Source organism: Poecilia formosa, unplaced genomic scaffold, assembly GCF_000485575.1.
Source record: "Poecilia formosa unplaced genomic scaffold, Poecilia_formosa-5.1.2 Scaffold424, whole genome shotgun sequence".
NCBI lineage: Eukaryota > Metazoa > Chordata > Actinopteri > Cyprinodontiformes > Poeciliidae > Poecilia > Poecilia formosa.
The window spans coordinates 327,299-333,488 of NW_006800363.1; the positions used below are offsets into that span (position 1 = coordinate 327,299).

Below are 6,190 nucleotides of genomic sequence, written 5' to 3' on the forward strand. Positions count from 1 at the left end.
GGCAAGCTACTGGAGAGTAGCTACAGCTTTAATTGGTCAGTCTGACAGATGTGAGGGTGTCATGCTCTGGTACCACCGGGCCTCTGACCCCCATCAGCAGGGAAGGCGGGGGAAGTGTCTTGCCCAAGGACACAAAGACTGAGATGGGCAGAGTGGGAATCAAACTGGCAACCTGCTGATTGCAGGTTAAACTCTTAACACCAACCCATCAACCCACCCACTGTGAAAAAAAGAAAAGAAAAAAAAATCCAGGAGAGCACAGCAACACAGTGGTGTCTAGACTGAGTTTAAGAGCTGTAGCAACTTTTTAACATGAATATGTAGAAACTAATGGAGACACTGGCATGATGTCCACATAGGTCAGATAAGGCTGACAGATCGTAGCAAAAGTTTTATCATTGTTTCTAAGAGAGTAGGTGATCTTTTCAAATGGAGAACAGCTTTTCATCTCTGAGAACCATCTGGAAACAGGGAGCTGGGAGTCAGGCTTCCATGCAATGACTTCTGGCATCACATGGAGCCAATTCCAGCAATTTCTGTTGACTTGTTCTTAATAGTGTACCCATATTTGTAAAGCCTCCTAATAATCATTTATTGGAATCAAATGGAAATGAAAATCTGAGAAGTGTTGATGTAACATCAGAGAAGTCGTGCCAGAATATGTTCACCTTTATGCAATAAAGGTGAACATATTCACCTTTGCAGAAATGAACCCTCTTCAGTTCCACATTTAAAACATTATTCAGATAACTGTGGAGTATTTATGTAGTTTTTGTGGCAAAATGTAGGTTTGATTAAGGAAATTGTGTTGAGTGAACCTGTGCCTACTATTGTTGCATTTATGTGTTTTTTGTGGCTCTAGTGGCCTTTATTTGAAAGTAGTTTGACAGGAAACAAGGTAATCAGAGAGGGGAAGACATGCAGCAAATGTCGCCAGGCCAGGAATCAAACCTGCGACCACTGGCACAAGGACTAAGGCCTCAATATGTGGGTTGTGCTTTGCCCCTGCGCCACCACAGCACCTGCATTTATGCACTTTTGACATAATTCAGATCATCAATTGTTACATATAAGCTGGTCTCCCATCTCTCCCTTGAGCTGTGTGACCCTTACAGCAGAACTCATTAAGGCAGAGTCCACCTTTGAAATAAATGAGGTGAGTTCCCTTCATGAAGCAGATTCTCCAGGTGGGACCATATTTGAAACCAAATAAGTCATAAACAACATATGGGACTATGTCTCTCAGCTGGCCTGGGAACGCCTTGGGGTTCCCCCAGAGGAGCTGGAAGAGGCTGGAGAGGGAAGTCTGGGCCTCCCTTCTGAAGCTGCTGCCCCCGTGATCCCGGATGATGGATGGATGGATGGATGGATGGATGGATGGATGGATGGATGGATAACAAGATGAACTCCAGCCTGGCCCATCTGAACAGAAGGAGGAGTTGTGAACAATGACATCGATTTTCTGCTCTGTTTCAGAATTGTACGCTGCTGTGGTTGTAGTTTGGCATTAGCAGCAGAGGAAGTCAAGCTATTCAGTCCTTGTCGGCCACGCAGATCATAAACATAAGAGAGGAAGAAGGAAAGATGTTTCAGATTAATCAGCAGCTCTTATGGGATTTATTTGTTTTGTAATATCTGGAATAGAAATTAAACCTGGATTTGTGCAATTTTTTTTACAGGAGAATCAGTATGTTCGTAAAAATGCACAAAAAGTGCAGCAGCGATGAAAACAACGTGTTGCGTTTTTCATCCAGTTTGTGCCACTTATTGCAGCCTGGCATTACACTCGCCCATAAACAAAGGCTCCACAGGCAAACTGCTACAATTTTTCCTCCAAGCACTTAAAATAAAGTGTAAAATTTATCAGAAAAACAAGACAATTATTGTAATTTTGCTAAGCAAAGAAAAAAAAAGTGGTCAATTATTTTGGGTGTACTACACAATCATACAAATTTGTGATAAGTGTTGTTTTCCAAATGACACCAAGCTTTTCTATATAGTACTCTTTCTTGTTTTCACTCCATCCTGTAAAACTTTATTAGAACTTATCAAATAATTTATTCGGCCTTTAAACAATATTAAACACAATGTGAAAAACAGCTCAGACATGGGAAAGAAAAAAATACAAACTGATCTTTTTCTTCCATTTTCTCAATGTGAAAATAAACCTCAAACTTAAAATAAAATCCATTACATCTGATTGTACTTGGATCTATGAGATGAACTGTGAATGAAACATTTTGATGTGCTTGCCTCATCATGAGTTGACAAAAACACTGCTGTGACCATAAATTAGTGTCTCAGACGTCACTTGGAAGCGATGCAGGCAGCGACGCAGCTCTCTCTGTGTGATGTATGTGTAAGGACAGCTGAAGCTCCGAATGTTAAGCACTCTGATGCCGATGGTAAGGTGAATCAGTCCAATCTGCTTGAACATGGGGAAATGCTACAGCCAACACTGCAGCGTTCTCAGTGTGAATGCGAGACAAAGCCAGCTTCCTACTGACACAGCTGGCTGTGAATGTCACTGCGACACCCACAGACTCCATTTGTGATCAGAGTGTGAGCTTCAGTGTTGGTCGTCTCTGTGCCAGGGAAGCAACAGTGTGGATTTCAAGCCGAGAATTGCTAAGATGCTCGTGGGAACGCCTTTGTTGCATGTGATTGCCCCAAAATAAAACATTTGGTGAATACAAAGTGACAAAACGTCTGATTGTCGTTGCTTAAGCTGCCTTGCTTCCAACAACCGGCTCATCTATAGCTCCAGAATGCATCAATCCCCCCGGCTTCCAAATGTTTTAGATAAGAATGACACTATTCTGCTATTATACAAGCCAGCCAATCCTGTCTGTCACTCTGGCAGCAGCAATTATTTCACTCCTACTGGCAGCTGTCAGCTTTCACAGTTGTAAAGATAATGTTTAGTGGCACTTTGGAGGAGAAAAAAGGGAAAGAAATGGCGGGGGGAAAAATGAATGGCAGTGTTGTTAAATCAACAGTGGGGTCTGCGAGCTTGACTCACATCTGAGCACTGACTTTCAAAAAGGACAGCAGGTCTGCTGTGGGCAACATGACATGTTGTAGTGAGAGACAGGCTGATGTGTGATGAAGAACATGAGGGCAGATGATAGAGTTTTGGTAAAGGTTTGCCTCAAGTCAGAGGGATCGTCACCCTGAAGAGGCCTTAGCTGCACAAGCAGATGAGATGAAGGGCCTCCAACAGAGCAGGGTGAAAGGTCAACTCCATGGCAGAATTTACATCACCAAAGTTCAGTCTGCAGACACCGGTCAGATCATCCGTCCACTCTTTTCCCCTGCTGGCCTGACACTCTTCATCTGCCATGACTGACTTCCCACGCTCCCGAACATGATTCATTTCCAAGTCTGAAGAGAAGGAAGGCAGAGAAGAAAAAGGAAAAAATGAGGTGATGCTGTAGCTGAGAAAGGAGCGCTGTCTGATCATGAGTGCTGCTTTTCCACAGGTCAGTCTGTCAATTAGTCTGGTTCTAGCTGTCAGTGAGGAAAGGTGCTTAAGGTGGAGAGAGAAGACAGAGAGGGGAGGAGAGCAGGCAAGATAAGAGACAGATGGAAGAGAAACTGAGGACGGATTGCAGGAGCTGACATGGCTCTGAAGACAAGCAGATAGAGGAGAGATGGAGGAGATACAGGGCGCCCTGCAGCCCTTTTGCTTCCCCCACAATCTGAACTTTCGTCTTGTTCACAGCTCTACGCCCTGTGATCTCTCTCACAGCAATCGTGTAAAGACAGCAACAGGAGAGGCGCGCTGCCAGCTACCTGCAGACCCCCGCAGGGAAACACACCAGAGACAGATCAGGCAGGGACAGGAAACCAGGGGGCCGGGAAGCAAATTGAGGTCAACTCTCGCTTCTCATTGTCTCATTGGGATGCAGGCAAATCCATTATCAGTAGCATCCTTACAGAATGGGGATTTACATAATGTGACAGCACATCAAGAAACATCCAGGACATAGATCTTTCTCCTAATCCTAGACACAAAACCAACGTGCCAAGTCTAGTCTGGCTGAACCTGTTGCAGTGACTGTCCCTGACTGAGTCTACAGAGAACAGCCCTTCAACTAAGACTTAACTGGGATTTACATATCGCATCATCTCCATGGGTTTGGTTGTGCTTCTTGTCCCTGATGTTATTGTAACTCAGGGCTTCCTGGTTGACAGATCATAGGGAGGATTTCCTACAGACGTACAGCAATCTGCGCTGCCACACAGAAAAGGCCAGTGGCTCAGCTATTAGATTAAGAAATCCAATTTTGACATAAAGACAAAGCCGTCAGAAACAGATGGAGAGCCAGCGAAATCCCTTCCTATCACTCAAGTCAAAAACAAGATTATCTCCAGCCGAGGGAGGAGAGAAAATGTCCTCTTGTTTTCCGATTTTTCAAGCCTGTTCCCATATTTCTGCAAAGATGAACTTTTTTAGACTCAAACAGCAGCCAAAAAAATTATGTTGGGTAAAAGCAATCATTCTCTGTCTCAGACAGACGTGTGCAAATGACTGATGATCCTATCATGCAGATGCTATAAAAGAAATGAAGAGGATATTGGAATAACAAAGTGAAGATAGACCAACTCTTTTGAGGAGCATATGTTTTATCTCCCCTCCATACATCAAGCAAATGTTGTGAGACGCTCTTCGTGCTTTGGCAAACGGTGCTGGGAGGGGCTGCCATCTGAGATGTAAACATCACAATTAAGTGTTTTTTTTTTTTTCTTTCACAGCCTGTGTGTCAAGCATGAAGACAAATGGTAGAAAATGGGGAACAGCATTTCCCACAGAAATAATTCTGATATAACTGACCTTCAATAAATCCAACAAAGTGAATCAAACTTAAAACAAAATACAGTTTGAACCAATGACAAATTTTCCCCTGATAGATTTTGAATATTCATATCAGTAACCATTGCAAAGAGTTGGTCTAAATGCTGACAATGAAGAACAGATAATCTCATCATTTCTGGTGCTGCAAACTAAGCAAACTCTCTTAAGATTAATTCTTTTCTCAGTTATATTTAATATATTTTCCTGTCTGTTTCATTGTGTTACATTGTCTTTTTATTAGCTCCCATCTAAATTAGTAAGGCTCAAAGAATCAGCCAACAGTATAATAATTATTATTATCCATCCATTGTGTTAGCTGGCTGCTCTGTCTGGGCTCAGGACAGGAGATGCCCAGAGGATATGTAGCTATTAAAATGGTTTGTACTTGTATATCCCTTTATCAAGTGCATAGGACGCCAAACTGCTTCACACTACATCCAGTCATTCACACACAGAAGTTGGTAAGCTACTGGAAAGCTGGAAACAGGCTCTTGGGCCACCTGTTGTGCCCTCTGACCTCCAGCAAATGGAAGGCGGGGAAAGTGTCTTGTCCAAGGACACAACTACAGAGGTGGACAGGGCAGGATTTGAACCAGCAACCCACTGATTGCAGGAGGAATTACTACCACCATCTCTACCTTCAACTGTGAAGAAAAATTCATGTTGCTGGTAAACGTACTGGAGCTTCATATCGTCTTCTTTCCATCTGCAGCATTTTAATAGAGCTGCTTAATGAACTCAGAAGATGTGTCAGCAGCTAAACAATTTAGGATGGAGTGTTATGTTATTCCCCACTACTAAAAGGACAATTTGAACTGAAAATATTAGAAAAGGTTTTAACCCATTTAATCTCTAATTTTTCCAAGACATGAAAATATTAAAATCAGATGTCATTTATAGCCCTTTGAACTAATCAAGGGGAAATAATAAAAAAAATTGTGGAAAAACATATGAAAAAGTGTGTTTTATGATCAGTCACAATTGTGACAGGTGAGATAATAAGGTGTTCTTACTAAGATGAGCTAAAAGTGCTTTTTCCAAATAGAAAAGATCATAAAAGGTGAACATTGTTTCTTGATTTGAATATATCTTGCCACTACATTATTTTAGTGCAACATTTGCTCTGTAAAGTACAAATTTGATTATCTGTATATTTTAAACCAAGGTAAATTTGACTACTTGAGTGTTTATGCATAATTATATTGAACTTCAGTCAGTTGTAGTGTCATGTATTCACATTAACATAGATCAGTGGCTTCCAAACATTTTCTGGGCCCCCCCTATGGATTACAAACAGCTGTCTGGTTGAACGATGTTTGTGAGGGGGGAGAG

The 6,190-nt window shown here is 42.1% G+C and overlaps 1 long non-coding RNA gene across 2 annotated transcripts in view; it reads left to right on the plus strand.

Moving 5' to 3' along the window:
- The first annotated feature begins 262 nt into the window (after nt 1-262).
- The window catches only part of LOC107833661 (uncharacterized), a 21,697-nt gene continuing 15,769 nt past the window's right edge, over nt 263-6,190 (plus strand). For both annotated transcript variants that reach the window (XR_001659430.1, XR_001659431.1), the window contains exon 1: nt 263-274. This is a non-coding gene — a long non-coding RNA (uncharacterized LOC107833661). The remainder of the gene's footprint in view (nt 275-6,190) is intronic.